A 17,488-nucleotide genomic window follows, 5' to 3' on the forward strand; every position below is an offset into this window, starting at 1 on the left:
TTTTTCAAACAGATCCTTTATTGTATGGCTTTTCGGTCCTTCGGTTACATTAAACCTCCGTTGAAAACTTCTTCTTGTTGCAACAACACTGTGTTCTAGGCGGTGGAATTCCAACACCAGAAAAATCCTCTGTTCTAAGGAATAAACCATGTTTCCACAGCACACTTGCACGTTGTGAACAGCACACGCATACAGCAGAAAGACGACGTACAGAATGGCGCACCCACAGACTGCGTTGTCTTCTATATCTTTCACATCACTTGCAGCACCATCTGTTGTTGAAATTTGAGTCCGGTCGAGAAAGACCGAGACAGACGGGAACGGGAGCAAAGCTTAAACGAGACCGGCCGACGTGTAGTTGCGTGAACGAGCCAGACTGTTTCCCATTCAGGGGAACTATGAAAGACCGTTCCTTAGAATTGTTCATCGCTCGTTCTGTTGATCTTGATGAACCGTTCCTTTGGACCGGCTATTTCGCAAACGACCCATCTCTAATATGTGCGCCGGGCGGTGTGGCCGTGCTGTCTAGGCACTTCAGTCTAGAACCGCGTGACCGCTGCGGTCGCAGGTTCAAATCCGGCCTTGGGCATGGATGTGTGTGATGTCCTTAGGTTAGTTAGGTTTAGGTAGTTCTAAGTTCTAGGGGACTGATGACCATAGATGTTAAGTCCCATAGTGGTCAGAGCCATTTCTAATAAGTGCAGATATTTTTGTATGTGGTTCCTTAATATGTATACACAGTGTTCTGGCTGTTTTCTTCCTGTGTCACGGGCATGGATGTGTGTGATGTTCTTAGGTTAGTTAGGTTTAAGTAGTTCTAAGTTCTAGGGGACTAATGACCTCAGCAGTTGAGTCCCATAGTGCTCAGAGCCAACTTCCTGTGTCAAACAGTCTTCCCTCAAACATGTCAAACTTTACGACCTGATGTTTTCCGCACGGCCATAACGGCGCCACTAAATAGACTACGCCTGTCGGTGTAGACTAACCACTTTGAATCCTCGCGTCCGCACTTCAACACTAGGCGTGCTGCCATGGTGAAAAAGAGCATTAATGGCCTTCTCATGCAACATGTACTTGAAGGTACTACCCAAGGTAAAAACACTGTGCTTATAATAGCTATAATTACTACAAGGTGTGTCCGTGGAGAGGGGAAAAAATCCCAAATTACTCCCATATATCCCGGTTAGATACATACTTTTTCCCGGGCGAAAATACAGTTTTTCCGTGATAAGTAACAGTAGGTCTTCCGTAGATTCTCTCGCGGAACTGTGAAACTTATCAATCTTTTTGTTGAATGGTTAACTTTTTATACACTGGCTTAGAACTTCCCGGCACTGTCAAGGGGGAGGGGGGGGGGAGGGGGAAGAGAGGGTTGAGACGTTCTGGGATGACCTCTGTTGTGCTGCGACACATGCGCTACATATTTTCATATTGCACCAAACACAGCACGTTAGTTTCCGGAGAATTGAAATCGAGATTGCGATGCCCTTTTGTAAGAAAATCATATCTTATGCCGCGTGATATCACCAGCCGATGACAGCAGATATTCAGAGCATAGGACACGTGTTGTAGTCAGCCAGTAGCAAGATCGCTGTTACGTAGCGCAAACACAAAAAGAAGAAAATGGGTAGTTTAATATACATAGTGTAGCTACAAGAAAAAGGTAAACTTTCAAATGTAAAATTTATCTTTTTTTCTTTTTTTTGAGGGTGTTATACTGTAAGATACAACACACAAATGTGCGAGTAAATTTAAGATAGTGACATAAGTGTCTCGTCTTCTGTGCTCGAAATTCTTCTAAGTGGATGGTCCTCAAAGGGTTCAGCTTTAAACGAGAGTCAAACGCTTTTCATCCCACTTTCTCACACATAACATAATTCAACTTGCGTAAAAGAAGATTTACTTTGAACGTAACGCTTTTTAAACCACCATTCGCAATACTATCCGAGCCTGTTAGAAATAGGTTCGTTTTAGCAGTTTCCAGACAGCACCAGGGACCAGGTATTACCACGCGTGTGCAGTGATCTAAGAAGCCCGCATGTACGTGTGTATAAAGCATTAAGAGGTCTCACATTACGGTATAAAAGAAACAGGACAGCAGCATCTGATATTCGTAAACCACACAAACATGCGAAATTCTTCTTGAACTGCACATTGGTTTGTCCAGATTCACAATGAAGTAAACCCCACCTGATATGCTTCTCAGTGTGGGTTTTGGGACGTAAATTTCCTTGGCGCACCAGTACTTTACTACCTCATGTTTGAGTCTTTATTATGGCACAATGCCATACATGGCAATAAAATGAAAACGTACACTTGAAATTCAGCGAACAATTGGAATTAGCCAATAGCGTGGCATGAAACACTTCGTTTCAAATAAATTGATTACCTCAGCGAGAAAGATTAATAAAGCAAAATTTCTTTGGCAAACTGACAAAAATAACTTAATTTTTCTGCAAGGTGATTAATGCTTGACTGCTAAAAACTTGGAAATAAAAATAAAATCAGAAAACTGAAACTAATACTATATTTTTGCCTTCCGTAATTATACGAATGCCTTTTAATTCACTTGATAGCTCTCGGCCACAGATATTCATTTTGTTTTCTTTTAACGTGCGAGCTGTGAGCGAAGAGGAAACAGCGAAATCTCTTAACGCTAACACGGTTCACGTGGAGACTACCCCCTGCCCACTACAACTCTGACAACTCTGCCCAAGCGTGAATCTGGCAGCTAGGGCGCGCGAGAGAAATGTTCCTCATTAGCATCTCGGTCCTTGCTGCTACTGCCGATACAGCCACCCTTCAAGTTTCTGGAAGGGGGAAAAGGTACTGCTCATACACGAGTCAACTGTGCATGCACATGAGCCTGCTGGCAACTGCTCAAACGAACCTAATGTAAGCAGTTGTGACGTCACGCTCATAGAAAGCACTTTATTGTTACGAAGTACTACGTAGTGTTTTACCTAAGACATTTGAAATATTTTTTGCTGTTTGTAGGCGCTTGTGCATGCACGGTGCTTTGTTGTTGAAAATGGCACATTTCCTTTGCAACCAAAGTTTAACTTTTATATTTATTTTTCTCCTGGCCGTGCTGGATAGCCACGCGGTCTAAAAAATGTTTCAAACGGCTCTGAGCACTATGGCACTATGGACTACGGATTACCGTCCAAGGCGTAGGCTGGTAGTTGCACCACAACACACAGGACTGTGCTTGGAGCACTGACGTGGCCGTGATGGTTCAAATGGTTCAAATGGCTCTGAGCACTATGGGACTCAACTGCTGTGGTCATCAGTCCCCTAGAACATAGAACTACTTAAACCTAACTAACCTAAGGACATCACACACATCCATGCCCGAGGCAGGATTCGAACCTGCGACCGTAGCAGTCGCACGGCTCCGGACTCCGCGGCTGGCATCCACGGGGTCTCAGGCGTCCTGTGATAGTCCGTCCTCGAGGGTTTGAAGGAAATCGTTTAAATGCAGTAGTAAACAATGATCCAAGTCAGTGCACTTGTGCCGCATCTGGTAGCCGCGTGGTCTAGGCGTCTTGTCACGGTTCGCGCGGCTTCCCCGTTGGAGGTTCGAATCCTCCCTCGGGCATGTGTGTTGTGTCGTCCTCAGCGTAAGTTATTTTAAGTTAAGTAGTGTGTAAGCTTAGGGACCGATGACCTCAGCAGTTCGCTCTTATAAGACCTTACCACAAATTTACAAAAATTTTCTCTCGTTTATATTTTCTTGCTGCAGTATTATTCTCCAGTAGCTCGATACAGTACCATTCTTTGCTAGGGTTCCAATTCTTACTAGTCAAAATAACAAAAATTTAACTGATAACTAAGACAATGAAAAATTTCCGAAAATGCGAAAAGTCCCAGGATTTCTTCCAGTTTTCTCCCGCATGAAAATATTCCCGGGATTTTCCCGTACTTCTCGGTTGTCCTGGGTCGTATTCGCCCTGAATCATCAGTCTCAAAATGACGCAAATACTGGTATAATATTGTTCACTGCTCCGTGCTCACTGCACTTGGATCCTGCATAGCAACTAGGCCCATGCCACCTTGTTAGCCGTTTAGTGGAACAGATGCTATTGTTAGCTGCATTTCGTAATTATTTGGCAGCTCGTCCCTTTGCTTCTCACAACGTCACGGAATATGATGTACACTACTGGCCATTAAAATTGCTACACCAAGAAGAAATGCAGATAATAAACGGGTATTCATTGGACAAACATTATTCCAAAACTGATAAGTGATTACATTTTCACGTAATTTGGGTGTATAGATCCTGAGAAATCAGTACCGAGAACAAGCACCTCTGACCGTAATAACGGCTTTGATACGCCTGGGCACTGAGTCAGACAGAGCTTGGATGGCGTGTACAGGTACAACTGCCCATTCAGCTTCAACACGGTACCACAGTTCATGAAGAGTAGTGATTAGCGTATTGGAGAGAGATCTGGAGAATGTGCTGGTCAGGGCAGCAGTCGAACATTTTCAGTATCCAGCAAGGCCCGTACTAGACCTGCAACATGCGGTCGAGCATTATCGTGCTGAAATGTAGGGTTTCGCAGGGATCGAATGAAGGGTAGCGCCACGGGTCGTAACACATCTGAAATGTAACGTCCACTGTTCAAAGTGCCGTCAATGCAAACAAGAGCTGACCGAGAAGTGTAAGCAATGGCACCCCATACCATCACACCGTGTGATACGCCAGTTTGGCGATGACGAATACACGCTTCCAATGTGCGTTCACCGGGATGACGCCAAACATGGATGCGACCATCATGATGCTGTAAACAGAACCTGGATTCATCCGAAAATATGATGTTTTGCCATTCGTGCATCCAGGTTCGCCGTTGAGGTCACCACCGCAGGCGTTTCTGTCTGTGATGCAGCTTCAAGGGTAACCGTAGCCATGGTCTCCGAGCTGATACTCCATGCTGCTGCCAACGTCGTCGAACTGTTCGTGCAGATGGTTGTTGTCTTGCAAACGTCCTCATTTGTTGACTCAGGAACCGGGACGTGGCTGCACGATCCGTTACAGCCATGCGGAAAAGATTCGTGTCATCTCGACTGCTAGTGATACGAGGCTGTTGCGATCCAGCACGGCTTTCCGTATAACCCTCCTGAACCCACCGATTTCATATTCTGCTAACAGTCATTGGATCTCGACCAACGTGAGCAGCAATGTCGCGATACGATAAACCGCAATCGCGATAGGCTACAATCCGACCTTTATCAAAGTCGGAAAAGTGATGGTACGGATTTTCCTCCTTACGCAAGGTATCACAACAACGTTTCACCAGTCAACGCCGGTGAACTGCTGTTTGTGTATGAGAAATCGGTTGGAAACTTTCCTGATGTCAGCACGTTGTAGGTATCGCCACCGGCGCCAACCTTGTGTGAATGCTCTTAAAAGCTAATCATTTGCATATCACAGCATCTTCTTCCTGTCGGTTAAATTTCTTGACTGTAGCCTGTCATCTTCGTGGTGTAGCAATTTTAATGGCCAGTAGTGTATATCGAAATGTAGACCAGAATTTCTCACCTCCACGAATTTAGGTCGGTTAGCTGGCCCCCAGTCGCGCCGTAACTTGTAGGCCGTACGCCGGCGAGGGAATAAATCTACTTCCAAATGGAGCCCTGTTTGGGCGGTGGCAGGATACAAGGCGGGCGCCGTGTAGATAGGGCGGCACTCACTCCGTCTGGCCGGCTCTGGGACACCGAGCACCGCGTCACGCGCTGATAAATTGCGTCGCCGAGTGCGGAAAGCGACGGAATGGAAGCAAACGGAGACAAAGGCGGCTGACAGATGTGAGTTAAAGGCGGGTGAGCGGGGGAGGAGGCCTGAAAGGCTGCGCCGATGCAAAAAGCCTGTGGCCGCCCGGCGGGAGCCCGGAAGAGTAATGACTACGTTTGCTGTCGTCACACGCTCTCCAGAGGAGGATTGCGGGCCGGGGGAGTGGGCTTCGGTGTTTCTTCAGATGCCGAGTCGGCGCCGCGAGTGTCGCTCGGAAGCCTACCGGGATGCGGCGGAGGCCTCGTGGTTGAGGAGGCGCTGTCGACTCCGGCAGTACGACCATACTGCAGCGAAGCTGGGCGAGGTGTGAGATGCACTTTCCTTAATCGAAATGATCACCTTATTTGGGCGCTAACAACGTCTTCAGGCCCCTGACCAGATATCCGTGGTGAGTTACATTACTATAAGCGTACTGCATGAGGAGACCATAAAATTAGTAAAACTAATAGTAGTATTGTTGTGTTGGTAGAAGAGCCAACACCGTGTTACTAGTGGAGGCCGAAATGCACGCAGTTTAGCTCACGCAGGCTGGCGTGAGGAGGGAAGAATAATACTGACGTGAGGTCTGTAACATGACAACGAATGAGAATTGAGGAATCGGACGTAATTAGTTTCATACTTAACTTTAATCCATTAACGATGAACGTCGCTCTTCACGGTACATCATTCACAATATTATCTGTTCACAGTTCATTCTAATTACTGAATATAGTGCCTTGCTAGGTCGTAGCAAGTGGCATTGCTGAAGGCTATGCTAAGCTATCGTCTCTGCAAATGAGGGCGTATGTAGGCAGTGAACCATCGCTAGAAAAGTCGGCTGTACAACTGGGGCGAGCGCTAGGGGGGTCTCTCTAGACCAGACCTGCCGTGTGGCGGCGCTCGGTCAGCAATCACTGATAGTAGCGACACTCGGGTCGGAGGTATACTAACGGACCGCGGACGATTTAAAGGCTGCCACCTAGCAAGTGTGGTGTCTGGCGGTGACACCACAAGTATAGTAATAAAAATTTGTGGCAAGGCTAGGATTTGAACCTAGGTGTCCTGTTTACTAAGTAGATGTGCTATCCAATATACCAACCTGAGCATTTAAGAAGTGGAAAATCAGTATGGGCTGAGGTGCGAACTGAAGTCTGTGTTAGAAAGGGCATTGGACTAGGGTAATCCACGCAGGGTTGTTGGCGACAGTGCTAGGTTGGTGCAGCGGATAGCACAACTACTTAGTAAATTGGACGTACAGGTTCAAGTCCCAATTTTGGCACAAATTTTAATTCATTACTTCAGCTTCTATTCTCATCGAAGCTAAAGTTGAGACTCAACACGTTTTCAGGAAAATTTTATTACATCATTTCTTAAAAGAAATCATAGTCGCCGTTGACTGTATAAAATATTTACTGTTACTATTGCAATTTCGGCCTTATGGCCATTTTCTAGTAACACTACAAAATTACATTCTGTCAGAATATATAACTATCTGACATGAATACATGTCGTCGTCAAAATTTAGCCTTTTCACTGTGAGTGTCCCACAAGAACTGATGAGTACGACACTTGTTACATCGTAAATATCAGGTAATAAGTGTCGTATTCATCAGATCTTGTGGGAATCTCACAGTCGAAAGGCTGCATTTTGACGACGACATGTACTCATGTCCGATAGTTTTATATTCTGAGAGAATGTAACTTTGCAGCGTTACTTGAAAATGGCCACAAGGCCGAAATTAGTTGTAACAATAAATAATTTATACAGTCAACGGCCACTATGATGTCTTTTAAGAAATATTGTGTCACTGTGAATCCCAACCATTACAAGTCAATTAATTACATCAGATCGATAATAATAAGAGCTGTCGGGGAGTTGGGATGAGCTCAGAGATGCATTGACCGAAACGGTGAAAGAACTAGCGCAACCACGAAGAAAAAGAAAACAGCTATTGTCGAACAAGATATGTGACGATGCGACACAACGTAGACTAACAGCTTAGGAAGAATGGAACTCCTTCAAAAAGAGAAGTGACTCGAACACATTCAATAAGCTGAGAACACAGATATAAAAATTATTAGAGCGGAGAAACAGAAATATGACAAGGAAGTTTACAGTAAACAGACACGAACTTCAGACACAGGGACACTAGGGAATTCAAAGTTTTCAAAGAAATGACAGTATACAAGCCAGTCAACCTTCACCTCAAAAATTCAACATTCACTCTGATCACCAGAAACGAAGACAACTGCTTGTTAGTAGAAAAATACTTCAAGAATCTTCTAAACTGCGAGGAATCACATGACGACCAATTTTCAGACAATCCGAAATCGAAAAACGGGGTTTAAAAGCACAGTCACTGCAGCAAATTGTACAATTCAGTCGCCAGCTGAGAGAAACTCAGCTGTCACGAAGCGGGCAGCTGAGGCCACTTATAGAGTTATTAAAAGATTGCTGGGAGAAAGGAAGAACATCAGACTATTGGGAACAAGCCGTAATCCAACCGCTACATGATACACAGGCCACAAACAATTGCCGAGGCTCATCTCTTCTGCCAGTTATTTTCATAATTGTATGCCTAGCTCTACTAAATAACAACGCACAATTGGTGAGTACTAAACTGGGTTGACAAAATGTACATCATGCCAAGAATAAATTTTTAACTTGAAAACAATACTCTGGGTCAGAACAATGCAGAACCTTAACACGCTCGTTACTTTCATTGGCTTCTAAAAAGCCTGCCATACCGTAGGTTGGCAGACAGTATTCCTGACACTGGAAGCAGGAGGCATCGACAAAACCACACGGCAATTAACTGAATAGAGACACGAAGATTCGAGGTGAAATCTCTCGTTTTGTCAGACGATATAATATAATAATAATAATAATAACAATAATAATAAATTATAAGGACAAAAGTGATCCTAAGATAATGACAGAAAAACTGGGCAAAATTGCCGCTAAAATTGGATTACAAATATTTTGTAAAAGAACGGTATACGTTGAACATAAACAGAACAGAGAAAACGATGTTCAATACGGAAATATCAAGAGTTGATAAGATTAACAAGGGATACAGCAAAACGGATTAGATAGCATCATGCGTAAAGAAAGACGAAGGAAGATTTGATTAGCAAACAAACTCATCCAAACCCGATGCAACGAATCATTACGTACCGAGCAAAAATTAAACACTACGCAACAGGAGTTAAGCCGAATGCTTTGTACGGATCTGAATGTCTAACACTGACTAAGAGGTGAAAAAGAAGAACTGGAAATGAAAATACTCATAAAACATTTGCGACAGCAAAAAACAAAGCTAACAAACTGTAGGAAAAAGGTGATATGAAGATTTATACAATAACATAGAAATACCGTCAGGCACAATAACGAAGAGAAGATGAAGGTTTGACCGTCGTATACACAGTTCGCTTTACAATACCAAGAAAATTTTAAGTTTCATTTCCAAATAAAAAAAGAAGGGATCTGGGAAGACTTAAAATCACAGGAGAGGAAAAATTTCAGGCTGCTGATCAATAGTGAAAAATTTCCTGTCCATAAAGAAAATCACAACATAGGAGAGTGATGTCAAATTAACAGAGGAAGGCCACCAGCCAACGCAAGACGTAGCTCTTGGAAGCTAAGAAGTCTTACGTACCAAGTGGTATAGGAGTGGCGAAATACTTTAGAAAAAAAAATTGTAGTAGCTGAGCGGGCACATCAAATGACTTTGAAAACAGGATGGGTGGTATCGTCTTTATTTGTTTAGCTGTGCGTTAGAAACGGTCGTCCGAGAATAGCGGAAAGAAATCAAGAGTTCAGGGGTAGGAAAGTGGTAAGGCTGGGCAACAAGTATGTGTATAATACAGTCGACTGTGTAGTCAGATGATGTGATGATGTTTTCGGAGCCCATAGATGTGGCCCAGAAACTGGCAGGAAGGGTGGACTTGGAAATCTCCCGCGAAAAGACGCTCTTCCTGAAAAAAAAGCGTGAAGAGAACTGTAAGTCGGATTAGCAGAGAGTGAAGCCTTCGTGACATGGCCTACTAGCTATTAGCAGAGATCGTTGTTCTTATACTCCGAAGTTAGATTCCACTGCACTGTTATTTAGTCGGAGGTTCTGTATGCGGCGAAGACTCTTAACAATGAACAGGAAAGATCTAATGGAGAAACTTGAAGCCAAAGAAGGTAACTCTGAATGCCATAAAAATAAGCAGGGAGCAGAAAGCGTCACAACCACGAACTATGGAAGATAAGTCGCACCATTGTGCCTTCCATGGGCAGGTTACGCGAAAGAGCTTAGGAAAGTCCCTAAAGGAATTTTTACATATTTGCAAGATAAGAAAACGAAAGAGGCGTGGTTCGCTGAAGTTGAGAAAGGTGTGTGAGAACTAGAAATTTCTCCTAAAGATATCGAGGAAAGTGATCTGCTTAAAGAAAAACAACGGGCACGGTTTCCAGAAAAATCTGAAGCGGAAGACTAACTCTTGGACTCCCAAGAGAAATGAGTAACACAGGAAACGAATGCAGGAGTAATGGCCTGAGTTAATGCTTTGGAAAAGTTGGTTGGTCGAAACAAAGAAGCAATAGAAATAAGAATAACAGAGATGTTGATAATGAATATTACCGCACGCGGGGCCCTGTATGCAACAGAATGCCCCGACAGGAACACAGATTTGACCGAGAAATTAGAAATAAGAGAAAGACATATCATGGGGAAAATCATTGACACAGCCAAAGCAAATGGTGAATTCAGTAGACGATAAAGCCATGAACTATGCATACATGTAAAGAGGATGACCCACCGTTCGTACGAGGACTATTTTTTCTATGTCTACATTACTTGTGTGTGTGTGTGTGTGTGTGTGTGTGTGTGTGTGTGTGTGTGTGTGTGTGTGTGTGTGTGTGTGTCCTGAAAGGCGGAGCTGCTTGATCTTCCTTGTCAACTGTGGTGTATCGAGAGGTTGCAACAATGGAAAATTGTACTGAAATGCAGGAGGATCTGCAGCGAATTGACGCATGGTGCACGGAATGGCAATTGAATCTCAATGTAGACAAGTGTAATGTGATGCGAATACATAGAAAGATAGGACCCTTATCATTTAGCTACAAAATAGTTCAGCAACTGGAAGCAGTTAATTCCATAAATTATCTGGGAGTAAGCATTAGGAGTGATTTAAAATGGAATGATCATATAAAGTTGATCGTCGGTAAAGGAGATGCCAGACTGAGATTCATTTGAAGAATCCTAAGGAAATACAATCCGACAACAAAGGAAGTAGGTTACAGTACGCTTGTTCGCCCACTGCTTGAATACTGCTCAGCAGTGTGGGATCCGCACCAGATAGGGTTGATAGAAGAGATAGAGAAGATCCAACAGAGAGCAGCGCGCTTCGTTACAGGATCATTTAGTAATCTCGAAAGCGTTTCGGAAACGATAGATAAACTCCAGTGGAAGACTGTGCAGGAGAGACGCTCAGTAGCTCGGTACGGGCTTTTGTTAAAGTTTCGAGAACATACCTTCACCGAAGAGTCAAGCAGTATATTGCTCCCTCCTACGTATAACTCGCGAAGAGACCATGAGGATAAAATCAGAGAGATTAGAGCCCACACAGTAGCATACCGACAATCCTCCTTTCCACGTACAATACGAGACAGGAATAGAAGGGAGAACCGATAGAGGTACTCAGGGTACCCTCCGCCACACACCGTCAGGTGGCTTGCGGAGTATGGATGTAGATGTAGATCAAGGATAGCTGGTGTGGGGGGGGGGGGGGGGGGGAGCATGATTGACCCAGAAGGAAAAAGATTTGCAGATTTGCTGTAGGTGGGTATAACACAGAATCATATTTACAAATGCGTTCCATTCGAGAAGAGCACCTTGGTGTCCAAGAAATGCCTGAACTAGGAACTGGCAAAACGTGGACTAAAGAAGCGACGAAGGAACTGCATACGAAACTACGCGGAAATGCTGGGGTAAAGTTAAGGCTCGGGCGCAAAGAAACGATAAAACACAACTGAAATAGCTTGGTGCTGGGATATCGAGTTGTTGTTGTTGTGGTCTTCAGTTCAGAGACTGGTTTGATTGCAGCTCTCCACACTATTCTACCCTATGCTAAACAATTCATGTCCGAATAACTATTCCAACGTACTTCCTCCTGAATCTTCTTACCCTTTTTACCACTTCGGCACCCATACTTCAACCCAATACTAAATCATGAACTTGGTGTCTCAGAATATATCCTATCAATCGTCCCCTTTTTAGTCAAGTTGTGCCACAAATTTTTTGTCTTGCCATCTCTATTCTGTACCTCCTCATTACTTGCGTGATTTACCCATCTTATCTTCTTCTGTACCACTACATTTTAAAAGCTTTTATTGTCTTTTTGTCTAAGCTGTTTATTGTCCATGTTTCACTTCCATAGGTGCCTACACTCCAGATAAACGACTTCAGATGAGACTTCCAAATACTTCACTCTATATTCGATGTTAACAACTTTCTCTTTTTCGGAAAAGTGTTTCTTGCCATTGCCAGTCTACATTTTATATCGTCTCCACTTCAGCCGTCATAAGTTACGAGGGCCATTCGGTTATTGCTCAAAAGGAGAAATTAGTATTTGAAGCTGGTAATATTAAAAATTCGTTGTTATTTAACTGGTGTGTGTAGTCTCTCTTTTTGTATGTCTGTATCCTGAGCGGCGTCGACTGCTCTCACAGCATACGTAATCTCGTACACACAAACCAGTTACTCTAGTGGTATAGAAGCAGCTGCCGACTCAGACGGTTGCCTGTAAAATTTTTGAAATGTAAGACAAAGAAAACTTCTATAAGAATTTCTCGAATTGGAATACTGCCATTCGCATTTGGTTCAAATGGTTCAAATGGCTCTGAGCACTATGGGACTTAACTTCTGAGGTCATCAGTCCCCTAGAACTTAGGTTAGATAGGTTTACGTAGTTCTAAGGACATCACAAACATCCATGACCGAGGCAGGATTCGAACCTGCGACCGTAGCGGTCGCGCGGTTCCAGACTGAAGCGCCTAGAAACGCTCGGCCACGCCGGCCGGCTCGCATTTGGTCAGTCAATGATTGTCTGCGAGTGAAATGAACATTTAAGAGGAGAAAATTTTCTCTGCGCTTTCGACCGTGTTAATGAATCAGGGTCTACAGCAAACATGGACCACCAAATGTTCGAAGTCCTATACAAGCTTGTCTTACGTTACAGTTCATCACAGAATCTTTTGACCAAAATTAAATACGCAAAATTACCTATGAAATGCAACAGACTGTATTACGGCTATTACTGAACTCCACATAAATGTTACATAACGCTTGTGAATCTCAAAAAGCACAATATGTTTCATTGCACAAACTTCATACACGTCCTCGTGACATAGACGTAGGTTGGAACTTAAAATAGTGGCAACACTGCTGTGGAGACACTATGCAATGGAATCTACAATTGTCGCTGGAAGCACACGTTGTTGACAAACCTGCCTTACCTCCGAACAAATGGACTCGCCCGTCCCACGTTACCGGCGTGCGTAAAATCGAGGGAAACACAGTTACTTGTGAGCGAGCGGTCTAACGTAACGGTGTCACTATGTCTTCGAAACAGCAACAACGGGGATGGATCAAGATTTAATGTGCCAGAGGTCGCACAGGACGACAGAGTCATCAAGGTCTTCATGAAGTGTGCGGGGTATCGGCATTGCCGTACAGAACAGTGGCACGTTGGGTGAAAGCCTTCAACGAAGGTCGGCAGACTGCGGCAGACATGCATCGGACAGGTCATCCTAGCGTCTCTGAACAAGAAGTGCATGCTGTTGCCGCGTTAGTGGACAGTGATCGACGCCATACGATTCGTGGTGTCGCCCACGAAACCAGATTAGCGCATACCACTGTGCTTCGCATCCTGACAGAACGCCTGGGCATGCGAAAAATTACATCAGGATGGGTTCCGCATGACTTGACTGAAATGCAGAAATCGATGCTCAGACAAACTTGGAACGCTATGGGCGCGAGGGAGAGGCTTTCGTACGCCGTATCGTAACAATGGATGACACATGGGCCACAATCATACGAGCCAAAACCGAAACGCCAGTCCGACGAATGGCATCTTTATCGGTCGCCGCGGAAGTAGGAAGTGCGTTAGGGCCTCAGTGTGGTGAAAGTTATGGCGATTCTCGTGTACGACTGTGATGCTGTTATCCTAAAGCACTACGTTCCACCACGGCAGACCGTCAATGCACAGTATTACTGTTCTTTTTTGGAGCATCACCTGCGATCAGATTTTCGAAAGAAGCGGCGATACTTTCTGCCCAACCCACCCATTATTTTGCACGACAATGCTCGGGCGCCTACAGCACAAGCTGTAGCTGCTCTTTTTGGTCGATGGGACTGGGAATTACTGTACCATCCACCATACTGCCCCTGACTTAAGTCCTTGTGACTGATTTGATTCCGAAGATGAGGGAATCACTTCGTGGCATTCGCTTCAGAACTGTTCCAGAGATTCGACAGGCAGTAGACCGCTCCAATCGCACCATCAACAGAGAGGGTCTGCTAACGGTATACTACGCCTTCCACGTCGCTGGCAACGTGTTCTACACAACGCTGGTGAAGGACAGTAACAGGTGCAAAAAATTTAACTCTTTTGTATCGGTTGTGAATAAATAGTTAAGTTCCAATCCTCGTATTAACTATAAACCAGTGACAATAAGAAGGTCTTTAAAGCGATCAGTTAATTCACGGCTGCCACCCGCCAGGACGGGGCAAGAGATACTTCATCGGAAAGCAAAGTCGGACCGACCGCGAGCTGGAGATCACTGAAAAGGCAGCCACCACTGCCTTCTGGCAATTCCCTACACGTGTTCAGCTCATTGTGCCAAAATGTTGCCTTCATAGCCAGCCGCTCATGTCAGCACAGGTGAAAACCAGAGGGAGCCAATTATAGGCTGCATTGCTGGTGATCAAACACTTCCCACTGAAAACGCTGCAGGAGCATCTTCATTCACCCGGCAGAATGCGGCTGCGATTTGTCTTTAAGAAAGGAACACAAGACAGTTATGTTACGTGGACTGCATAGCTTCAGGCGAAATTTCTCAGCAGGCCCTCGTACTTGGTGGGAGACACTATTTTCTAGGCTCTCACTGTGAGCTCAGAACAGAAAGTAGCGACACTGCACAACACATCTGAACAAAGCTTCATTCGACTTTCGCAGTGGTTTCCAGTTCGCCACCGATTGGACCTTACTTTAGGAATAGGCCTCGTTTCTTCAGATAGCAAAACTCATTTATTACTTTAAGTGTCTCTTTTCTTAATCTAATTCCCTGAGCATCACCTGATGGAATTTGAATTATTTTGCTTTTGTCCTTTTTCATCTTATAGCCTCCTATGAAGGCCCACTTCATCCCGTTCAACTGCTCTGTCAAGTCCTTTACTGTCTCTGGACTAAATTACAATGTCATCAGCAAACAACACTTGTTGTTAAATATGAAATACATGTCCAATAAAATGGGTAGCAGAAAAAAAAACCTGAGGATGTGTTAATAGTTAGCTGAAAATCAATGCAGCTTCAGGAAACGTAAAGGATGAGGTTAACAGTGCTCACATTACGCTAGACATTGGAAAATTGAAAACACGTTCATACGATAGGTCGACCCATAGAAAGGGTTCGACAAAATTAAATGGTGCAGGTTGGACGAAACTCTCTGGAGAATAGTGGCAAGCCTTGTGTGATACGTGGGTGTTGTACAATATAAAGTACCGAGAGAAAATAAAAAAAAAGTGCAAGTCCAAGAAAGAAGTGATTAGATTAAAGAGGGTATAGGACAGAGATGTTGTCTTTTAATCATAATATTCAATCTATGAATTGCAGAAGCAATAGAAGAAAGGTTTAGGAGTAGCATAAAAATTTAGGGTGAAAGGATATCGCAGATAAGCTTGCCTGACGACAGTGCTGTCCTCAGTGAAAGGGGGAAGAATCGCAGGAGGTGCTCAACAGAACGAACAGCCTAATGAGGTCACACTTATGGACTGAGAGTAGACCCAAGAAATACAAAACTAATGAGGAACAGCAAAAATGAGATTTGCGACAGACTTTCCACCAAGACGAGAGACCATGAGATTGAAGGAATTACGCTACTTTAGAAGCAAAACAACGCAAGTAGGATATAAAAGGCGGACTGAGAAAGGCAAAGTGGACATTTACGGCGAAAAGAAGTTTCCTAGTGTCAAGCACCGCCGTGATTTGACGAAGAAATTTCTGAGCCTATACCTTTGGAATATAGCATTACATGGATGTGAACCATGCACTGTGGAATACCATAAATAAAGATATGGAAGCGTTTAAGACGTGATGCTATGACAGACACTCAAAACTATGTAGTATGATAAATTATAAGGCGGTTGTTTGTGGAGACGGCGAAGAGAGGAATTTGTGGAAAACGATGAAAAGGAGAAGGGAGAAGACGACTGGAGAAGACGCTAAGACATCAAGGAGTAACAGAATGGTACTTGAGAGAGATGGAAAGCATACAGACTGAACAGGAAGACCGCTATCGTAATAGCCAACAAATATTTGTAAGTGTTACTGTGAGATGGAGAAATGGCAAAAGATGGAAATTCAGAAGAGCAATGTTACTTATGATCCGTCTTGATTGCAAAATATTTATTCACATGAGTGGTTTCGGTTCCTCTAGAACCATTTTCAGATCTGAAATGACAACGATACTAATTTACTATTTCACAAATGCAAGCCTGTTTCGTCTTATCTGATCAACATCAAACAACCTGTACACAAACATTCCCGTAAAAGAAACGATTGAGATAATTAAGAACAATCTCCTCACTCATGGTAAATTGGCATTCGGAGAAGTGTTGGAACAAGTCTTGTCGTTCAATTACGGCACTTTCAATGCTAAAATTTATCAGCAAAAGGACGGATTGGGAATGGGTAACAGTTTGGCTGGGACACTGGCTGACATTTCTGTAAATCACTTGGAAAACGAATTATTTGACGGAAATCCTGATATCGCTGAGACAATTGTATTTTACACGAGATATGTTGACTATTTTATGATACAAAGGATATCAAAATGAAATAGAAAATATAGCACAAAAAATGAGCTCTCAGGACCAAAAAATTAGATTCACTATGGATTTTGAAAAAGGCAACCATATAGATTACTTAGATTTAACACTAATAAAGAAAGATGGGAAACATGAATTTAGCATATTCAGAAAACCTACGTGTACAGATTTAGCTATTAATGAGCGCTCTTGTCACCCACTGCGATACAAATGGGCATATCTTATTTCGATGGTATACAGGCTACTAAGATTGCCACTAAACCAATAGGAAGTAGAAAAAGAACTAAGTATTTTAAAACTAGTGGCCGTAGCTAACGGATATACGAGTGAGGAGATGAATATTTATGATAAGATAAAGAAGAGGCTAATGAAACAAATAGAAGGAAGTCGCAGTTAAGAAGAACAAGGAAAAATACGTGGCTCTCACTTACAGTGGAAGAATTGCAAATAAGATTGAAAGATGCTTTCGTAAATCCGACGTTAAAATAGGGTTCCGAACAAATAACGCGCTGAAATTGAAGCTCCGGCACAAAATATGTAATAGTAAGAATAAATTTCAGGATTCAGGCGTATATAAGATCAAACGTGATGATTGGTGTAAACAATACATAGGGCA

At 43.5% G+C, this 17,488-nt stretch overlaps 1 protein-coding gene across 1 annotated transcript in view; it reads right to left on the minus strand.

The window, feature by feature from the left end:
- The window catches only part of LOC126291467 (uncharacterized), a 2,161,958-nt gene that overhangs the window by 1,897,222 nt on the left and 247,248 nt on the right, over window positions 1-17,488 (minus strand). The gene's annotated exons all lie outside the window — the stretch shown is intronic.

The sequence above is a fragment of the Schistocerca gregaria genome, chromosome 9 (genome assembly GCF_023897955.1).
Source record: "Schistocerca gregaria isolate iqSchGreg1 chromosome 9, iqSchGreg1.2, whole genome shotgun sequence".
Lineage (NCBI taxonomy): Eukaryota > Metazoa > Arthropoda > Insecta > Orthoptera > Acrididae > Schistocerca > Schistocerca gregaria.